General features: G+C 33.3%; 1 long non-coding RNA gene across 1 annotated transcript in view; it reads left to right on the top strand.

Annotated features, from left to right (window-relative positions):
* Positions 1 to 1,559: 1,559 nt before the first annotated feature.
* Positions 1,560 to 20,426, top strand: part of LOC126912715 (uncharacterized) — a 33,579-nt gene continuing 14,712 nt past the window's right edge. The window contains exon 1 of the long non-coding RNA XR_007707377.1: positions 1,560 to 1,891. This is a non-coding gene — a long non-coding RNA (uncharacterized LOC126912715). The remainder of the gene's footprint in view (positions 1,892 to 20,426) is intronic.

Raw genomic sequence — 20,426 nt, forward strand, 5'->3', positions numbered from 1 at the left:
CAAACTTATGTGTTATTTAGCCACCCTTAATAAAAGTAGATAATATCCTCCTCGTTGGGTATTATCCTTACTTACATATGCAATACCTATCTACATACATGCGCATATCTAATCTAATTGGGATCCGGAAATTATTCATGCTTCAAATGCTTTCTCTTAATGGAATCAAATTAATTTCATTAAAAGTTTGTACATTGCTTGGACATTTCCAAGTAAATTCGAGTACAAATTGAGATTAGAAAAATAAATTATACTATGACCAAATTATTTGTTAAAAAATTATTAGATATTAGTAGTAGAAAACAGAGAGTAAAGTTTTCTATGAAAAGAAGGATCCGCCGACCAGGCGAGGTGATTTCTGCCCAACTGTTGTCCGTTGGGATTTTCTATACATCTTTATTCGCATGTAAACTTCAAACGTGTATGTAAGAATTATGACTTCATCCGTTGATTTATTCGTTGATTGTCTATGTGCGACTTGGGTCACTCGTCATGTCATGTGTCGCCACAGTAGAATAGAGTCAAACAAACGAAACTATTCACAGATGAAAAATGGAAAACCAATGTGTAGTCCTATCCAACACTCAAGAAAAAAGGAAATGTTGTGATATGTAGCAATAAACCCTACATTTAGCACCTAAAATATTTGAATTCGGTCTAAAATACTCCAGCTAGCAAATACAACATGTATTTGCTGTAAAAGCGAGATTCGCCCTAAAACCCGACTTATCTCACCCATGTTTCAGAGTTGCTAGCCAGAATTTACTAATTGAAAGCCCAATATTTGAATGCCAGCGTTCCAGGAAATGTCTACATCACAGCCCATATACAACAGTATCGTTTACAAATTTGGAGGTGACGAAGCTATAAAATTTGCACACATTTAGCATAATTTAAAAATAATAATTGGGTAGGTACAAATTATAAGGGTTCTGGCTTTAGATACAACATGAAATTAATCTTAAAAACTCTAATCTAATTACATACATTTTTATATCAGACAGTAATTATGCTAATTGAATTTAATATAAGACGCTTTTTCATTACAATCACGATTAGTAATTAAATTATTTTATCTCCTGAGCCATCCCTAACGTCGCACGGTAACGCTATTAACAGACTTTCCTGCAGGGTTTTCAGCCAGCTTAATGAAGTCTTCGTTCATAAATTCCCTATTTTATATAACTGAAATAAATATCAGGAAAAATGCTAAAAATAAAAGTATTTCAATAACACTTTTCGTACAAAAAGTTCACGAGTATACTGTTCTAGCAATCCATTCAAGAATTTTCTAATTAATCTAATGAAAAGGATTTTTTTTTCGAACGTGCGCTTAAATCTTTCCTTGGAAGTTTTATTCTTCACGCTTTCACTCGATGATCGCTTCTAGTTTATGTCTACTTTACGGCTTCTGTTTCCTGTTACACATTTCATTTTATTTGTTTTTAGAACATTTTGTAGCTCTTCCATGCCGGTTTTTAGAGAACGAATGAAAATCATCCGCTTTATTATGCAGAGTTGGATCGAATCCATCTTGAGTTGGTCGCCGCCACCCTGTTTCAAAACGTAGCTTGGTACGGTGGATCTATGTGAACGTTCATCAGTATTATTTCAGGCTCGAGTGGGAGCGCACGTTATTTTCCTGGATAATATTTTGAAAAATGAAAATGTATAGTAGTTCTAAACATCTGTTGGACCTGTAAATTTAATTAAAACCATCCTTTAAGAAAGTTTTTATTTTTGCTGCTACTTTTGAAGCTAAATTAAATTGTTGCGAAGTTTTTTTATAACTCTTTTACCCTAAAGTTTTGTACAAAGTGAAATATCGAGGGACAGATTAATTTTACAGCTTGTTTTAAAAAATGGTGTTTACGTACCCTGTGCATGTAAGGTGAGTTTTTCAGATTTTTCTCTAGTGTATTGAAATGTTGATGTCACTGAATATTTATAAAACAATTTTCCAATTGAAAAGAGCTTTTAGCTATCACATGTTTGCTTTCACGTCCTTTTATAAATGAAATAAGTATCTGTTTAATCGAATAAGTATGTTTGCTTACGAAAATGTTTTGATGTTTTGAATTTTTTATTTTGCCTTCATTGGTATATGTGCCGACTTAATACTCTGTTTACGAATATATTTTTACGTTTGGCGTCTATTTTTAAAACACAATCTGTGTTCGAAAAAGATTCTCGATTTTCTGTGAATCAGAAAATACAGACTTTTAAGGACATTGTTAGGGAGACCAAGATTAAGACCTAGGGAGGAACCTAATAACATTGGTTTTAAAATCGAATAACATCTTATTAACAAGTTTATAAAGGGCGTACTGCTATTTTAAGCTTTATGATCGAAATTTAGTTGTGTAAGTTTATTTTAACAGTGTTTATTCCTTAAAGTTATATTCTTGGCAGTTGTTTTTATGTATTTAGTATGGCATTGAGACTTTAACAACAGGTATGTCGTTGATCAGCCTCTTCCTGGTTCTATGAATTAAAATTAATTAATTAAGAAAAACACATAATCCTCGGCTTGAAATAAGGAATTAGAGGTTCATAGTACGCTGGCTAGATCCGAAAATAAATTATCGGGTCTAGGTGGGAGTTATGTTTTAAATTATGTCTTATTTACAATTTTACATTTCATATTACGTTTAGGTATTTTTGTACTGTATATTATATATACAAGATTAATGAGAATGTACAGAGTAAACCGACGTAAATTTTCTTACAAGATTATAAAATATACCAATCAGAATATATACTAACTCTAAAATATATAAGCAAAGTACATAATATTCTGTCTCATATACGGTGCACGTAAGCAATCAAATAGTTTGTGTAGTCACTATAAAGCTGTGTAACTATGAAGTACATGTCAAATTCAGTGACGAAGTTACAACAGCTTCTCAAGTTGAAGGCGCTGTTTACATATATTATTATAGTTTACGATAACTCAGATTTTGATACAGGATTGAAGGTTTGTGCTCGAAGTTAGATGTCACTCGAGACTGAGACTTTAAGAATAGGGAATACTTTAATACTAGTCTACTGTCTCGTTGGTTGGTGGAGAATTCGACAGTCAGATAGCCACAGATATAATTAAAATTTTTCGTACTTCCAAAACAAATCTCAATTATAATACAAAGTCTAAATCGCGCTTGGTGTATGATAACAGCTTTATCCTTTATAATATCGACGTGATTACATCATTAAAATAATGGGAATTTCGAGTTCGAATTTCTAATTAAGAGATTTTCGACTTTCTGACGTAACAATAGATATAGATAAAAAACTTTGACAGATTAGATAGGTTGTCTGTACATTAAGTTGGTAAGCAATTATTGTACGCCTTTTGAAAGGGTTTAAGGGTTAGGTTTCCTCAAGGAAGGGGAAATAGCTGTCATATCTGTCTCGGTCGGTATTTTTGTTCTTGTGTATCTTTATACTTTGAACAACAATTTTCTTTTATTCCACTAAACTGCTATTAGCACCTATGTATAGGACATGTTTTTAAATCGTAACTTTTATATTTTCGTGTGGACAAGTTTTCATTGCTTTTATTTATAAATAGTATATATGAATCCATCATTGGATGAAAGGTTTAAGAGTAAAAAGAGAGTTATATAGAGCAGAGTTTAGAATTTAGGACGTAATGGTCAATGCTTTGTATAGGTCAAAGATGGATGTGTGATACGTGATGACTGATGATGTTACATACATCTCTGCTAGCTCAAAATGGCATGAAAAGCAGTTTCTAAAACTGGAAAAGAATTTAGCTCAATCCTATTGAACTCTTATATTTATATGAGACGCTATACAAGGTACTTATCTTCGTTTAAGCGAATATTTCTGAGCATCTGCGATCTTGTAACAAAGTGCTGCTCGCAAACAATGTATCTTGGATGTTGAGTAAAAATTTACTTTACATGCATATGTAATACATGAAGTTAAGTCTTATGCTTATAGTCCCCGAAGGAGTAGGCAGAGTTACACTGTGTATATACACATTATACAATAGAACACTCAGTTTTTACGAGTTGTAATTTTTGTTAATAGTACCTAGTATAATTTTCAGACAGCGTTCTAGAAATATAACGCCTTAAAATTTAGCTGAATGGTTAGTCTAGTCCATAGAACCTTGACTTTTATTGAAACTTTAAGATGAGGTCCAATTTTCAATTTAAAATCTAAAAATAGATTTAGGCGTTTATTCATTTTATAATTACAAACTAGAATAAACGACAAGTCTCGGCAGAATAAATATATCTTTAAATATTTAGGTTTTATATTTCAATGGACATAAAAAGCTAGTGTACTTATCACTTAAAACAAAATTATAGGCATCGTGTGACGCACATAGAAAATGTGGTTACATTACCCATTCAACAATGTTCTGTTCAAGCTCGGTGCAGGCGTGAACTCATAAATTATGTAGGTGAACTACTAACTATGCGCGTTAAGAGTGTATATTAAAATTAATTGTCACTGCCTGTATATAAACTATTTGCAACACACTGCTTTTAACTGAACATTGAGGTTTTACTACACGTTCTATCTTGTTCACGGTTCAATTTATTGCGTAACTTCCATTTGTACCTATTTTCAATATTCATAGCTCTAAAATACTTGTAACATTGTAACATATAATTTTGTATATTCCTACAACATTTTGGTATATAAGTGGTTGTAAAAATATATCCGTATTCGTATCCGTAATAGAAGTTGAAAAAAGATTAAGAAAATAAATAGATGATGATAAAACATTAAAGAAAAAATGTGAGAAATAAGCTGATAAGTCAAAATATCAAGATTCGTTGATGATGTTTCAGGAAATATTTTTCCTTAACATAGAAATGGAGGAAGTAAGTAACTGTCGGCTTTAATGATTGATATATATGATCATTTCACTGGAATCTTTACTCAAAGATTCTCGTGTATCTATTTATACTTTGATCTGTCTTTTATATAAATGTGTCTCACCTCGGGCCAAAACTGTCACATCTTAACCCTTCACTCTCTGGTACTGATGTTTCTACTAATTGGGTCGTACGGGACAGACCGCAATCACTTCTTTCAAAATCCGGAATACCGAAAGTGGGCGACTTTTGGTATTTTATATAACGTGATTAGATAGCAAAATTAAATGTGGTTTTTCGGTACGAGTAGAAAATAACATTACTTTTTCAATTAGGAAATTGGCTTTAGTAGATAATAGAATTTTACTTAGGTTCACTTCTACTGCATATTGTCTCTCTGAAGGTACTTACATGCAAAATGATGGTGGTTAACGGCAGAGTAGGTGTCATGTTTTTGATTACAAATAAATATAACGTCAGGTCGTCTATATAGATACGATAAATTAAAAACATTTCCTTTTAAACTTTCTATTGATCAAAAAGTTTTTATATCAAAAATCCAATATCACGTCTGGCTGCACGATAGATTGAAGCAGATATGAGTTAACTTTGAACAAGTACTTGAGCGGAACTCTTCCGGTGACTTCAAGTACCTACTCAAAACATTCTGTTCTTACTGGATACGTTTATAGTGGCCGGACATACCATAACGAAAAAGCATGACATTCATTAGTTCTGTCGAACGTTTCGTAATGTGTTTCACAACATACAAATTCGATTTACGAGTGAGTTTATCGCTGGCACCAAGCGAAAAGCAGTGACGAAACCCGGAACGCGTGTGATGGAATCGGAACTACTACAGTCAACAGAACATATACAGCATATATTATACGTTAGCCAATATATGTATAGTTTCGTTATTCCCAAACATAACTTTACATATAAAAATGATCTTATAAACAAAACAATAACGTTAAATCTTTTATACGCGAAATAACTCAGTGATTCTGATAATAATACATCTTGATGATGGGGAAATGTGTTAGAAAATGCTAAACATCTGACATAAAGACGTCATAAAGATCAGTTATTTTTATGTGGTAGTATTTTTGAAGAAATAAATAAGATATGAGAAAAGTTACTGGAAGTATGTTGTTTACTTTTTTGTTTTTGGAATAAAGTAGGACAGTTGATCTGACATTCAAATGATAGGTCTGGTTTTATCTGACCAACTTGATACGTCAATTGTTTGGGTCGCACGATACATGAAATCAATGTTCGCTTGAACAGCCGACGTTTCATACACTCACAGCGGTCCGTCCTATATTCCTATTGTTATACTAAAATACTAACTCAAAGTTGTTTTCAAACTTTATATTAAGATTTCGTATAATTTTGAATTTTTCAAAATGAAAAACTTATAAAAAACTAAATTATTCGAAAACTAATGAAATGTCGTGATCATTTTATATCATTATTGTAACATGTTAGTTTCAAAATAAAACGTTAATAATCCCTACATACGAAGTATAATGAGATACGACATTATGTTACGGAACGTATTGTGCACGAAATGAACACAATCTATCTCGACGAGTGTAATCTTTTTGATTTATAGTATAACATTCCCAAATGTACATTGAACGAGGGGAAGGTCCCTAATCTGAACTTTACGTAATAATATAATCACAATCAAATGGGTCAACGGAAAGGCTCCATCTAAATACTTTAATACTTACCTCATAAACTTACCCTGGTTTGTTCAGGATTTTCTTGTAAGCTAGCTCTAGTAAATAGTTCGTTTTGATAAAGCCTTCTCGAACCTAGGAATGTTCCTTATATCGGAGACGGATATTTTAAAAATAAGGACTATTATATCCAAGTTACGTCAAGCTTTAATATTATTAAGTCGGAAGCTTAGTATTTGTAAATGTGAAAACACATAAAAGCGCTGTAAAACAAACTTCTAACGTCATGTTATCATGAGCCATAATAACAAATTCTCGATAGGCTTTTAGAATAAATAAGTGCTTCTAGATTAGGCATCAACACTAGATATGATCGTTAATATGCCGAAAACAATACCGAACCATATAAAAAAGCCGTAATTACATAGATTACATTATGTAAACAGCCTGCTATCCGACTGTATAACAATTTGCATAATGTACACACATCACAACAAGCAAACTTTTCTACACAGAGTGCTTCCTTATAGACATTGAAAGAGAAATTTCACATTAACATGCCAAGTATGTGCGTACATCAAACATAAATATACTTAAAATTTATCGCCTGGAGTCCATTTAATCGTCTCAACACGTAATCTTATTAAAGTAAGGCAACTGCTATAAAATAAAATCTACATTTCCACAAACCCTATTAAGTTCGCCGAAGAATCCCTTTGTATCTTAAACCTAGATCCTTCTAAACATTACATAAAATTAGCGTAAATTAGGTTACACAATTTTAGTCGAGAAACAATTTCTTTTTAGTCCTTGGAAGCAATTGGTCGCTTGGACATAACGGATAAAAGGGTCAACGTACTCGGAATTCCACTCGTCCATCCTGTACTTAACCGAACATTCAAAATAATTTATTGTTTCTATTCTTTGAAGGAAAAATACTTTTTTTATAATCAAAGATAAGAAGCTTGTGCTATACATAAAATCCTTCTTGACATTTGAAATGCTAGTTACGGTACTGAAGATTCCTTCAACCTTTGTGAGCTTTGAATCACGGAATACAGAAAACAGTTGAACGCTATTTGGAGGAAAAGAAACAATTAAGCAGTTCTCTTACTCGTTTCCTATTGTACTGGTAATGTGCGCACACGAAAGAATATAAAGAAAACAAGATTACATATTACACTGTTTCTTTGGTATTTTTGCTATAATTGCTCTCTGCTTGTCACTGAGTAAATAACATTTTTCTATATCGAAAAGATATAATTACGTTCCATCTTTCTTCACATATTGACATTCTTTTACTTGACATATAATATATTTTCATTGTATTTTTCCGTGTTATTAAGACAGTATCATAAATGAATATCTTACATTCCGGGTTCAATGACTGCAGTTACTGGTAGAACCAACTAGAAATGTACAACAACCCGTTCTGCCCAAAATAAGCGTGACGTTTATGTAGAAAATATTGGACACAAAATATTATAAGGCAAGTAAAGGTTTCAGTGACGGACATATTAGCGCACTAACCGAGACAAGGGTCGTGGGCCCGACTTTCTCACGAATTTAATGTTTGTTCAGCTAAGCAGATATTTGTTCAGTGTCTTGACGTTCACGTGCGTGATTTCTGTCAATAAACGTCCCTATGAAACAGGAAAATATAGTGTGATGATGAGTCTTTTCCGTGCCTACTCAAAAGGGTCGGAGATTTGGCGTAGCGGCGCGGCGTAGCTTCGTAGCCGCGTTGCTACGCGGACTGCATATACTGCGTTTAAAATATTATATTATTTGTACATTTATTATTTTAAGATGACAATAATGCTCTAATGATCGTTTTCATATAATTATTATTTTTAAGGAAAACCAAAATTCAAGGAACTCAAAGCGCTGCTTCAAACCGGATATTCATTGTTAGTCAAAACACGACCGAGAAGACTTCAGCTTTATTAGAATCCTTCAAGTTAATAAGTATTTGCATAGAATGAATAGAAAATCAATAACGTGAACAGATCTCAATCAAAGGTCCCTCAGATTCAATTTATCACCAACTCTTTGTATTGCGGGCCACAGAGTATAAAGACTATCGGGGATGGTTTGTGGAGAGAATTTATGAATGAAACGTTGTCGGCTGTTTAATTTTGTTCGAATATTTATGTTTATAAGGAACGAAATAAATATGCTTTGAATTTTAGTCTATAAGTCATAGCTTCTTGCCAAATTGATTTTAGGAACAGGTTTTGGTCCGGTCGTATCTGATTTTGATTTGATTATGATGGAGTTTTTGAACGTACATTCTATGTCTATGAGAACTCTATATGCATATTCTTAAGAAAAACTGTCTTGAAGTATAAACAAATTAACGCATAAGCTATTGTAAATCATATTAGCTGAGGTCTAAACTTGGGTACAGTTAATTTGGTAAATTAAGAAGTTTATACAATAAATCTCGAAAGTTCCCGATGTTAAATAATATACGTATTTATCTTAATAAAAACTATTAGTTCACATACTAGTGTTGATATATACAGTAGAGCCTCGATAATCCGAACTACCAAAAAATTACCCCTGTTCGGACTCACGGAGCGTTCGGATTATAATATGTACTATAGAAATAAATAATACAGTATAGAAAAAAATTTAGTTATATTTTGATATAAATATATTTATTGAGGTTTAGTAAAATACACATTTAAACCACATTTTACACAAGTTACTTATTAATAAGTGAAAAGTGCTTCTTCGAGAACGGGATTTTCTGGCAATTTAAGCGTTTTTCTCAAACCTGGGCCTTTCTCGGTTTGAGCTACAAAAGACCGTATCTTCTGTTCTTTTTTCTTTAAATCAGTAATTGTCGATTTTCCAACACCATACTTAAGGGAAAGAGAAGTTCCAGACACTCCATCTTTCAAACTATCTAGTATGGCACACTTTTCAGTTATAGTTAAAGACAGCGGCAGTTCGGATTACAGCGGCGTTCGGATTAGCTTGAGTACGGATTATCGAGGCTCTACTGTATATTTATTTATTAAGTTTACGTTGTGGTTATAATTGAATGTGTATAATAATTACTACAACTTTTTTACGAAATACTTTTTCATTTTAGTCTTTAATCTCAGTGGCGATAGTTTATATTAAACTTTAATCATTAGGTCTTAGGCTGAATATTATCGTTACATTTCGAGGAAACTAAGTATAATCTCCTTAAGTCTTATAATTATAGGACCTAACATTTACGTAGAATTCCTTACTTCACCAGGTAATTACATATTATTTTAGTGATTATTTCGGTTTCACTTATTTTTTTGTTAACTGTTACCGCTTAATTAATTAAAATTGTCATCGATCAGGTATAGATATCGAGTAGCTACCACAGAATATTTGCTAATGTATAAAACAAATAATTATGGCAATAAAAATTCTAATCTATACGCAGATGCACATACGTAGCAGAAATCGTACTTCGAAACACTCAACTAACGCATTATTCAGACAGATACTACAATCATACATATTTCTACCATACACATAACTACATTTCTATGTCATACAAAATAGGTTCATAACAACAGATCATACGAATCACATCACATGACATTATGTAAGTGTCGAAGAAAATCTGGTGTCCCGTTACCGTATTAGTTTATCACCTCGTATGTCACACACAAGATTAAAAAGGTTGGTCGGTTGTCGCCCAACGACTGAAAGGATTTAGCCCACATAAATCTAATATCCAAAAAGGCTTTGTGCGCACGTGTAGAACAAGACGTATAAGTACAAGGGTAGCTATTCCAATTTACTACGGTCTGTTACCTAAGCAAAATGTAATTGTCATGTGTTCGGTATGTTGTATGTTCATGACATACAGTGCCCTCCAAAAGTTAGTTGAAATGATCAATAATGTAGTAAATGTGAGGAAATTATAATAAAACCAAATAAAATCGTGGCTTCAAGAATTATTTATTAAAATATAATCAATTTAGAATATTTCGGTCAGTAAAAGAATCATAACAAATTTTATAATTATAATTTATGTAGATTAACAATGAAATCACGTTACCAAAAGTTAGTTGAAATTGTTGAAAAAATATTTTAAGGCTTGTGTCTTTGCAAATATTTTAACTTTTAATATTTTGCATGACCGCCATTATTCTGTAGAACTGCTTTAAGTCGTCTAGGCATTGATTCTACAAGATTCTGTAATGTTTCGACCGGTATAATCGACCATGTTTCAAGACTTTTATTTTTAAACAAATTCCTGTTGCGTCTTATGGAAATAGGGATCCTGCGGTCTAATTCATCTCATAAATGTTCAATGGGGTTAAGGTCGGGTGACATCGAAGGCCATTCCAGTAAATCCACTTCGTTATCTTCAAAATATTGTTTAGTTATCCTTGCTGTATGCTTCGGATCGTTGTCTTGTTGGAACTTGAAAATCCGACCTAACCCCATTGTTTCAGCAGATTGTTTTAAATTGTCACGGAGAATATTACAATAGACCTGTGCTGTCATCTTGCCTTCAATTACTTGCAGTCGGCCCACACCATGCCAAGAAAAACACCCCCAAACCATCACACTCCCACCGCCGTGTTTCACAGTGGGCTGCAAGTATTTGTCGTCGTAAGAGTTATCATTGCTTGTGCGCCATACAGTTTGCCGACGGCGATTTCCAAATAGTTCGAACTTCGATTCATCGCTAAAGACTACTCTCTTCCAAAATTCTATTGATTTATCCGAATACTTGCGGGCGAACTCCAACCTTCGTTTTTTATGGATCGATGTTAAAAGAGGTTTCTTTCTGGCAATGTGACCTCGTAAATTAGCATCATGCAGGCGTCGCCTGATAGTAGTTTCAGAAACCGAGGTCCCTGCTTCCTGTAACTGATCTTTGATCTCCCGTACCACAATCTTGGGATTAATTTTACACTGCCGCACTATTAGTCGATCATCAACAGAAGTAGTAGCCCTAGGACGCCCCGACCGTGGCCTATCTGCAAGACTAGGACATTCTAAACTTTTCTTTATTATTTTTCGGACACCTTCTGGACTAACTTTAAATAATTTTCCCACAGCACTAAAGTTTTTAATTTTTCCGTATTCATACACAATCTTTATTCTTTCTTCGACAGTTAATTTTCGCCTCGGCGCCATTATTAATTCAAAAACAGTCAAATCACCTTACAATATCTTATTATTAAATTTAAACTACGCACACTGCCTTAACAATAATAATAAATGAATTTAAAACCGCGAGAGAATCGGATATCGTTTAAAGTTTGCTATTTCAACTGACTTTTGACGCGCTCAATTCAAGTAGTGCACACATAAACATAGATTTTGAAAGAAATCAAAATGAATTTCGGGGAATTTCCTACTGTACGTATTAGAATAGTGTATCCAAACATAAATAGTAAACAGTTCATTCATAGAAACTGCGTATTTTGGAAAATATATAACATCATTGATAAGGTGAACTAATTTCAACTAACTTTTGGAGGGCACTGTACATTGTACATTTGTAGTTTGCTGAAGTGATTCCGAAAGGACTAAACAACCTCTTCAAGTATTTGCATAAATGGTTCCCCTCTACCTTCTAGTACAAACAAACTGTACGATGTTTGTGATATGTTTTGTACTCATTGTTATTATTTCTGATAAACTGTGTTGTTAGAAAAACAACTACAATATAATGTGTATAAACCGATGTTGTAAAAGTAAATAATGATTTGAAATTCATAATATTCAGGTATCTAAGATAATAATCGTTCACCCAATCAGTTTTCCTGCCTTGGGCGAGGCGAGAGGGAGTGTCAAACTCGTATTGACTAAAAACCACTCCGTTCTTACAACTGCTTTTCGAGCCGGAGCCTCGGTAAGCCCGGTAGGTAGGTCGTAGCTCCAGATACGGCATTAGTCTTACTGGGCCCCATCTGTGGTAGTCTGACGGTTCTTTGAGGCGCGCGTGGAACTCGACGCGCCGCGCGCCGTATGCACGGGTCGGGTTCTGGTGTCGGGCGGCGAGTTATCCTTACTCGCCGTCCGCAGACCCGCACTTATGGTGGCTGGAGATCGTCCCAATAACTTAGTAGTTCCAAGTGTAAGTAATTAAATAATATAGCTACTTTGTTTGATAAATGGAGTACTCTTAAGTGGCGAGGTTGGAAAAATCACACAAAGGTTTATAGACAAAGGTGTTGGATTGTGTACGTTGACTTTTTTTAATTGGTACATAATTCAGTTAGAAGTTATTTATTATTGACTAGTTACTTTTGTCTCATATATCGTACGAGTAACAAATGTACAACACTCCGGAGTACGTAAGTTTACGAGTGCGCGTAATCACAAATGTAGGCGTGTGCACTCTGGAGACCGATCGAATTTATCATCACATTGTAATCATATCATTACTCAACACGTTAGGGCAAACTTTTCACTCGATACGTGAATGTCACAATACACACACCGATACGATATCTCGTGTCTGCCAAAATTAATTTGCTTATCGGATGAAATTAAATATTTATGTGTACGTAAGCGCTTTATTACATATATCTAGTCATATTGAATGGGCATGCAATCATGCATATGATTGTGTTCGATTAAAAGCCATAGATCGATATATTTGACGTAGTATATCTACGATATTTTGATAAGGTACTTAGGTTTTCGTAACCCAATTTACTTGGGAAAGAAATTATACTTAAGAAGTATAACAAAATAACAATGATATAGTATATGTAAGTAGACTTTTATCATTTATTCAGTTACACACGAAAAGACATAAACAGTGCTTAAGCATTAAAAGTAAGCGAAATAAAAAGTACAGTCATCATCATAATGCTCGCAAATAAATCATAACCTACTTGTACTTTATTTCCTACAAATGTGATATTTGGCAACTTCTTGCCGTTCACCCAGCAGGAGTTCGAGGAAATGTCCGAATATTGTAACTTCCTAATATTTCTCACATTTTTATTACCAAAAGGAACTTCATCATCCATTAGCAAAACATTTGCACTTTGGTACAACATGTAAAATTGGCTTTGATGTTGAAATTCTCCTTGATATAAAATAAATGAATACGTGAGAAATCTGAAAAAATACTTACAGTTATACATAACTAACAATTTACAGTTCTGTGTATTGCAATGTATTTTCTGCGTTGTATAATTGCTATGTTACACGCTAAACTGGATTTCCCAATTGATTATTTAGCGCATAAGTAAACAATAATGTCAATTCAAAACACAATGTAAAGCTCTGTACAATAATAATTAATTTCGTTTTAACATGATTGATAAAATCAATTCCAATTTATAATATGGCAGACAAAAAGAAACTCCCATAATAATGTTTCCAAAATTCTACTTTTGATTTGGGAATATGTAATATTCCAAACTGGTTCAGACATGCTCAACTTTAGCAATAACCAACGAGAGTAACTTTTATCTTTATTGACACAACATTTCATAAAAAATACTCTTCATAACATGACATCAGCCTTGAGTTTCCCCTTTTTCCTGCCAACGGAGTAAATGGCACTTATTACCATTTTTCAATATAGTTCACTTTATCACGTGATAAAGTATACCACTTAGTTAGTAGTGAGTCAGGCAGGAATCACCATGAACCATGAGAGTTTAAATAGTTATTTTATGGTTAATTTCAAAAACCTCATCTACCAATAGATTGGGTTTGTTAACACAAATTTTCAATCGAAGAAATGCAATATTCAAAAATAATTGATCAACATTTAGTTGTATTGACATAAGGTATATTATTCACGAATCTGTTTTATCATTCCTGAGAACATGTCCTGTTTTATGTTATCCTCCAATCAGATCCTGATCACGTAAAATATATTCTATGAATTATGGATAATCGTACATTATCATAAATTACTGCCATCAGCGTTATTTCAGTGCCTTTATTACAGAACATTCAGGCAATTATTTTTATAAATCTGGTGTTCTACTGAAATATTACCGTAGGTATGTCACGTTAGCCACTACATTGATCAATACCATTCGATGAAAATCTAAAGCCAAATATATAAAACGTGTCTGGATATCGAAAAAACATCGTATTTAAATTAAGAGCAGATCCTCTCTTCAATTGGTATGTAGATTTATAGCCTGGAGATGAGACCCTACAATATATTATTGTCAGTAGGCTATAATTACATGATACCCTCTATCCATAAGTCTTGAACGAGGCCAATTTGCGACGATCTACTTACAGTCTTACACACAAGAATTCCTTTGTCGATATCGATAGTTGATATGTCGATATATTTCAGTTATTCGCCCAACGTCCGAACTAAAACCTGACCAGAAAATCTTGTTCTCTAGCCAAATCGATCTATTCTTTTTCAGTTTTATGTATTTTAGCTCAAAATATACTCATTCCTACTGTAAACTTTATAATCAAACGTCTCGATTGTAACTAGTTTGTATAAACATCGTCTTTAATGATTTCAATACAGAGCTTGTTTGTTTAGTTCAAATGTTTAAACGAAACACTCCTCTACATATGTTTGATTTTTTTTATTAAACAATGACATACATTTCTTTAATCATCTGTTACATGAGACCTCAAATAAATATCTAAAAAAAACTTCTGCTCACATTCAGAATGAAGTAATTCGTAGCATTAAATCTATTTTGATTTTCGCTGTCGTATCACTTTGAGTTTTTATTCCAATATTTTTTTATTGGACGCTTTACTGGCATCTATGAAATTATTATGGCCGGCATTCGACGTCTTATGGACGTTCAATGTCTGTCGCTTCGAGGCTCGTAGATGGCATTCTGTGGACTTTGTGGTATTATTACAAACACAAAATCTAGCCGATGGGAATATTTGAAATTCAGATATCAACTGAAGCAATCACAATATTTTTCTTAGAATTTATTTATGTACAGCTTATTGACTCCACTAGGCTGATTTGAATGTTAATTCGTTTTATTATAGTTTGCTATAAACACAGCTTCGCGTATAAATATCTCGGCAAATGTATTTTAATACCTACCTACGCAGTAATGAAACTTTGCAATCTATTTTGTGAACAGTAATTACCGTTGCTTTATCAAAATAACATACGGTAGATCTGCTCACAAATCCTCGCGATATTAATCCATGCGAGTGATCAAACAACCCTTTTCCGCAACATATTTTCTGAAAGAGAGTGACCGTAGTACTCCATTCTGGGTGAACAGAATTTAATCTGCGGTTATTCAAGCCCCATTTGGCCCTAACCACGATAAATAGATACGCAGAAAATTAACAAGTATCTACAAGAGCGCTTGACGGCGAGATTGGCGTTAGATACTGGGTACCTATCTACAGTTAATCAATCGGTTCTATGCTGTAACTCATGGGTTTGATTTCCGCACAATTCAGGTAGGATACTGACTGATACAATCTTTTATAATGTTGAGAATTTACGTAGTACGTACTTCAAAAACTTTTGTAGATAACAAAAATGGTACAAAATGAGTTGATTTTGGGAACCGAATTTTCATATCAATTGTATCAGTATTAGAAGGAAAACTATGTATAAATCTTTCAATACGTAAAATGGGTAGTTACATACTGCTGCTTTACTCTCGGCTCCGTCCGTACGTCATTCGTTAAGACTGTTTCGGACGATTTTATAAATAAGCGTCGAACAGACATATAGTTGGTTTACTACCTATCTTTCGTTATACTGTAGAATAAACAAACAATGCGAAAATAGAGTTATATCGTTTGTCGTACACACTGGTACATGGTTTCCATAATGCAAATAAACGCTTGCGTTACAGTGAATACAAATTTTTGTTTACACTGATCAAAATGCAGTTTATAAATGTACGTATTTGTACAAGACAACAAAGCAAGTTCGTAGAATATTTTGACGTTTGATACATCACACATTCCGCCCTTATTTGTTTATTCAAGAACTCTTTGTCAAACAACAACACCATTTAGTTAAGTTTATTTGCAAAACAGGTTCGACGTACCAAGTATACAAAATGTGTCAAAAACATGTTTAGAGGTTTACTTTCGATCAATGTTTTGTCACACTGTGCCAACACCGATTCACACATTTGCCCTCGGGATACTAATTGTGGTTTACAGCAATTACCTACCGACGTACTGTTCAATGTAGAATTAATTCTGCTATATTATTATGTAAATAACATATCCACCGATTGTTTAATGATGTTTTAATCTAGTTATATTTTTTTAATGTGGGTTTTCTCCTGATTTGTAAATATATTTGTAAAACACGAATTTTTCATACAAGTCACACTCAAACTCGGAACAAGGACGGTTTTGTGCGAGAACGAACCAGCCGTTCACCCAACCACTGCGTATGTAGGTAAACATAACAATAGTTGTTAACTACATTGTTATTCCATTTTCTTGTCTTTGGCGCAAAGTATTTTTACAGAAAATAATTACGTAACATATGACGGCTACTTAGCCCATTGTGTAACACATCAAATAGCTCTCTAAACCATTAATGCGCAGTAGGTTATTCGAGCATGGCCGTTCCATTAGTTAGTGGCGATTACATAGATTAGAGCTGAGGTTGTTGACCTCATAAACTCTTTGAAGACTAAGTATCATGTAAGTATGTTAATACTTTTTTGCATTTTGTACATAGAAATGTCTATGATATTTCGCTACGGACTCGAATCGAAAGGTGGTAGGCAACAAGATTAACCCGTGTCACCCACTGTTATATTAATAAATTTTACCGTGAGAAGCTCTAACTACCCCTTTAAGAAAAATAAATGATTAAGGTTTTGTAGTGATATATCTAATTTCCTTGTGTATCATCAATCTTGTCACAAACTGATTACAATATTTTTTTAATCCGTAGCTAATCTTGTGTAATATGTTTGCCTAGTGAGCCAGAACTCTATTGGCTGTATTCAATATGAAATCTGACTTTGCAGTCCAAGCCTACCGAACTCCGATTCGTCACCAAGATTTTCTCTGTTTTCCTGCTTTTCTCTTGAATTTTTCCTGAATTTTCTTTGCTATAAACCTCACGGAGCCCGAGACCTTTCTAACGAATGAAAAACCGTGGAAATCGGTTCGTGCGTTCTGGAGTTATAGCGTCAGGAAGGAAAATCCGAGTTATTTTTATTATTATAGATATAGGTACTTAAAATCATTCTTCTTTTTTTTTTATAACAGGCCTACCTAACTTAAAACAAGCCAATCAGACTCACCTCTGTTGGCCTGTATCTGTCATTCCCGCCCATCAGCCACTTTATTTACCTTCGTCAATAACTTGTCAAACTCGTAAACCCAATTAAATTTTTTACCAACAAACTTTATTTTTTACTTCGGGTAATTGAGTTATGATGTTCTACGTACGTAAATAAAGATGGACGTTTTATTTTGACCGCCTCGTTGTTGATCGAATACCTAATATAATGCCGTGCAAAGTTATATTTATAGGTCGGCCTAATGTATCGGTATTTTGAACATTTCTTAGTAGTAGAGTCTAGAATTCTGTCCGGAGTATAGTAATAGGTTAATTCCCTTTTAATGGGACTGTGATGAAAAGAAAGTGTTAATATATTGTATGTGTGGTTTTATTTTTAAAAGGTCTGTTCTTTTGTTACATTATATTGCAGGTATAGAAAGTGTGTAAGTATGTGTACGAGTAGGGAAGGCTTGTTAGTTCTCTAGCTGTAACTATGTCCCAAAAGGTTTATTGTGATATGTTATTTCCTTCGAACAATATTCCTGATATTGGTTTTACGATAGTTTTACCTTGAACCTTGATTCGCAATAGCGGAAAGGTGTGCCAATATTCAACATCTGTTGATAAACGAACAAATAACGTACTATTCTGGTATTTGGTTCAGCAACTGAAACAGATATTTTATCAGTGCCCTGAAACAATTTTGATAAAACGAACTACAAGTATAATGGGATAAGATATTTATGTTTTGATAACACAAGGCGCTATTTAATCTCGAGCCAAATGGTGATAAATATCGCCATATGGGATAAACATCACCATATGGAAAACAACGTAACGTAAGTTTCATGTACAGTCTTCCAAATAAATTAAATAATGTTATTTGAATATCTTAGTAAGGGTAGACAAAGACACTATCTACGAACCCGATAAATTCGATTTCCCAGCATTACCTTATCCCGTTAGAGAATTTTCGTATCGGAGATTTATCCCTGCTCAATACGAATTCGCTATACCCTAAGTAAGTAGATTTCCTTCCAATCTCGGCCAGCTAGGAAGCCTTGAGGAAAAAATAGAAAGTAAAAATACGATGGGACTGCAGTCGATTCAGAATATTACACTTCTATCTTCCTTAAACTGTTCGCATTTAAACGATATTCTAAATAGGTATTTTTTTTATCTGGAGGTTACATAAAATAAGAATAAGAAAATAGACATTAACATTATTTGATGAAAGTACACGAATTGAAAGAAAAGACAGGAAATGTTCGAGTAGGAAGAAAAAGTAACAAAGTGATCGCTAACGCCCACACGTATAAGAACACTGGTAGGAACGAATAGGATAAATGAACTGAAATAGCACTTTTTCTACCATTTCCATTTGCACGATCTTTACTTCCTCGATCATGTTTTTGTTCCTTTTAATCACTTCAACAACTTAGTGATCCTGGGTTCAATTATCCGGTTAAGTTTGACTTGAAGTTTTCAGCATAAATTAATATTACGTTTTAATCCTTAAATAATTATTAATTACGTTCTTATTCTATGATATATATCATATCATCATCAATCACAGAACTTTGTTTGTATTATATGATTTTAATACTAACTTTGTAATACAAATAAACATATATAATATCATATAATACAAATTAAATAATAAAAATCACTCCTGAATAGCACAAGGCTAACAAGATGAAATTGAGATAAATGGAAAAAGGAATTCTAAAAATAGATTTCAATAACTTATTTATTTCAAATAGATGCTCGAGAGATTAGATACTCTAGACTACAGCGAAGAATAAAATAATCACTTTACCAAAGTCAAACAAGAGTAAACTTAGACTTAAATTAGATATTTTGTTTAAGTTCTGATCAGTACTACGATAACAATATCTTAATTCTTATTCACAAAATAATCGAGGTTAACAGCATTTCGAAACAAAGACAAATTTATACACACCCACCTTTTGTTTAAATATCTAAAGAGACGGAAAAAATCTGTTTTTGTACTTCTAAGAACTTTAAATAAAAACATATTTATCCATATCATGAGTCGTACGTGATATAGAATTCTCTATTGGCGTAACAATACAGATTTAATTAGTAGTATGTAGTCCGTACTGATTACTGAGGTTTTTTCAAGATGAAGTATATAGGGAAATCATTTTGCACCATCGGTCATAAAATAGTCAAAAACATTGACCAAAAATCAGTTTCACTTCAATCAAGGGAGCATATTTACATTCCTTTGAGAGCAGCGCTAGTTTAATCGACTACGGATACTACGAGTAGGTACATAACAGCTCAAAACGCTACAAGCTTTTATGAACTTCGTGTTACTCGTGACGCAATGTAGAACGTTCATATAATATTGTATCTATTCTATGTAGGGTACAGAATATGAAGTCTGTATATAGGTATGTAAGTACCTGCATCTCTGCACGACAAACGTTATATATCTTGATAGCTATTACAATTGTGAAGAAAATTCTTCAAGTTTAATCAAACGAAATTGCTTTCGTATAGATCTAGGGAAAGTTACAGGTTGATAAAAGTTAAAATTATACTAGAGTTTTATTATACTCATTTACCGAGGACACTCGGGAAAACGGTAGTTACGGCTCGTAATCAATGTTCCGTTTCGCAATAAATTTGAGAACGGTAGATATTTAC

Source organism: Spodoptera frugiperda, chromosome 29, assembly GCF_023101765.2.
Source record: "Spodoptera frugiperda isolate SF20-4 chromosome 29, AGI-APGP_CSIRO_Sfru_2.0, whole genome shotgun sequence".
NCBI classification, from domain to species: domain Eukaryota; kingdom Metazoa; phylum Arthropoda; class Insecta; order Lepidoptera; family Noctuidae; genus Spodoptera; species Spodoptera frugiperda.